The sequence below is a fragment of the Vombatus ursinus genome, unplaced genomic scaffold (genome assembly GCF_900497805.2).
Source record: "Vombatus ursinus unplaced genomic scaffold, bare-nosed wombat genome assembly UNPS02003159.1, whole genome shotgun sequence".
Classification (NCBI taxonomy): Eukaryota; Metazoa; Chordata; class Mammalia; order Diprotodontia; family Vombatidae; genus Vombatus; species Vombatus ursinus.
In genome coordinates, this window is record NW_020942937.1 from 1710 (window position 1) to 4677 (window position 2968).

General features: G+C 38.1%; 1 pseudogene; it reads right to left on the minus strand.

Annotated features, from left to right (window-relative positions):
• Positions 1-923: 923 nt before the first annotated feature.
• On the minus strand, positions 924-2679 carry LOC114049378 (annotated as a pseudogene).
• Positions 2680-2968: the final 289 nt, after the last annotated feature.

Sequence of the window (2968 nt, forward strand, 5' to 3'; positions counted from 1 at the left end):
TGAGGCACAAAGACATTGCTCCTCACCCAGAGTGACACAGCTAGAGAGCATCTGAGGCAGACTTGGAACCCAAGTCTTCCCAACTCTAAAGCCTATTCCTTATCCATTACAACATACTGCTTTCATCTACACTCTTCTGAATATCAATCTGAATAAAAAGAAAAATGAGTAAACAATCTGTACCTTTTAGTCTACTGATACTGCTATGAGATTTATGATCCAAGGGGACAAAATAATAATGACAGTAGCTTACATTTACATAGTGATTTAATGCTTGCAAAACACTTGATAAATATTGTCTCACTGGATCCCTTCATCAACCCTGAGAAGTAGGTGCTATTCTTACCATCTCCATTCTACAGATGGGGAAACTCAGGCAAAGTGATTCATCTAGAAACACACAACTAGTAAGTATCAGAGACTAAATTTAAACTCAGGTCTTGCGTATTCAGGGACAGCTCTCTATTCACTGTGCCGCACAGCAGCCTAAAAAAGTCATTACAAAATAAATGTCAAACCAATACCAAGATATTTATGCCAAGAATTTTTGTGCCACCTAACATCATGAGACAAAGTGAGTACCAATCAACTGAGGAATGACTGAAAAAGTTATGACAAAAGAATGCCATGGCATATTGAGGAGGAATAATGAGAAACCTTAGGATTTCAGAAAAATATTCAATTCATTTTTAGGGTTTTGTGCATAGCATGAAATTTGTGATGTCTAATGAGGTCTGTGCTGTAAGAAGAGGCCATCCTTCAATAATTGGATACAAAAGTTTTATGTCCAGCAAGATTTTTCCAATGTAAACACAAGTATGAGTTCCAGGTGAAGGCCTTCCCACAATTTTTACTTTTTTAAAGCTTCTTTTCAGTGCAAAATATTGTGGTGTCTAGTGACCTCTATCTTCCAGGGGAAGGCAGGACCTCATTGACCACATTCATAGGTCTTCTCTGCACAATGAATCCTTGATGTAAAGGAAGAGATGATCTCGGGCTGAAGACCTTTCTACATTGAGTCCTTCTAGGGCTTGTTCCCAAGATGAATTTTCTGATGTCTAACAAGCTCTATACTCCATTTGTAGGACTTGCCACATTCATTACAAGTGTATGATTTCTATCACCTGTGAATTCTCTGACAGGAAATAAGGGATGAGTAGCCCAAATGATTTTCCATGATTATATTAAGGAGGTTTGTCCTCTAGTGTGGATTCTCTGATGTTTAGTAAGGGTAGAGCATATATAAAAAGCTTTATCACATTCTAGACACTCAAAAGGTCTCTCTCCATCTTCTGATGGAGAGTAAGATGAAAGGGACAAATGAAACCCTTTTCACATTTATCACATTCATAAGGTTTCTCTCCACTATGGATTTTCTGATGATAACTAAGATCAGTCTTCTGTGTAAAAGTCTTTCCACATTGACTGCATTCATAAGGTTTCTCTCCAGTGTGGATTCTCCGATGTAGAGCAAGATGGTATTCCTGTCTGAAAGACTTTCCACATTGATCACATTCATAAGGCTTCTCTCCAGTGTGGATTCTTGCATGTAAAGCAAGACTGGCATTCTGTGAGAAAGTTTTTCCACATTGATGACATTCATAAGGTTTCTCTCCACTGTGGATTCTCCGATGCAAAGCAAGATGGCATTTCTGTCTGAAAGACTTTCCACATTGATCACATTCATAAGGTTTCTCTCCAGTGTGACTTCTCTGATGTACAGCAAGAATAAAGCTGCATCTGAAAGTCTTTCCACATTGATTACATTCATAAGGCTTCTCTCCAGTGTGGACTCTCTGATGTACAACAAGATCACAGTTTCTTCTAAAAGCCTTTCCACATTGAGCACATTTATAAGGCTTTTCACCAGTGTGGATTCTCTGATGTTCAACAAGTTTGGCGTTCAGTCTGAAAGCCTTTCCACATTGATTACATTCATAAGGCTTCTGTCTTATGTGGATTCTCTGATGTGCAGTAAGACTGGTCCTCTGTATGAATGCCTTTCCACATTGATTACATTCATAAGGCTTCTCTCCAGTGTGAATTCTCTAATGTGCAGTTAAACCTGAGCTGCTTTTGTAACTCTTTCCACATTGATTACACTCATAAAGTTTCTCTCCAGTGTGACTTCTCTGATGTACAGCAAGTTGGGGTTTGCATCTGAAAGTCTTTCCACATTCATTACATTCAAATTTATATTTTCCAGTGTGGATTCTCTGTTGCAGAGCAAGATGTCATTCCTGACTGAAAGCCTTTCTAGAATGATTACATTCATAAGGTTTCTCTCCAGTGTGGATTCTCTGATGTTTAGCAAGATTGGAAATCTGTGAGAAAGTTTTTCCACCTTGATCACATTCACAAGATTTCTCTCCAGTGTGGGTTTTCTGATGCTTAGGTTCTTCTAAAAGCCTTTCTACATTGATAACATTGATAAGGTTTCTCTCTAGTGTAGATTCTCTGATGGTCAGCAAATTTGTTGTACTCTTGAAAATTCTTTCCATATTGAATACATTCATATGCTTTCTCTCCAGTGTGACTTCTCTGATGTACAGCAAGTTGGGATTCACATCTGAAAGTCTTTCCACATTCATTACATTCACACAGTTTCTCTCCTATGTGGATTTTGTGAAGTACAACCCAGATTTCTTGCCCAGTGAAGTCACAGGGACAATCACTCATGATGCTTTGCTCGTGAGTTTCTTCCACAGAAATGCTTAGCTTTACAGTAGCCTCTTCCACTACTGGTCCAATATGTCCTTTTGCAAGAAAAAACAAAACAAAAACAAAAACATGTATGTATGCATGTGTTAATTATATCCCCTGGCATAAAGTACACTGATTTACATCCTATTTCTCCAGGCTAAGAGAAAACTTTTCAAAGTTAAATGGTCAGAATCAATCATTTGAAAATGCCATTAGCTCACATCAGCAGAATGACTTGACTTACAAAGAACTTCACACAAAATCC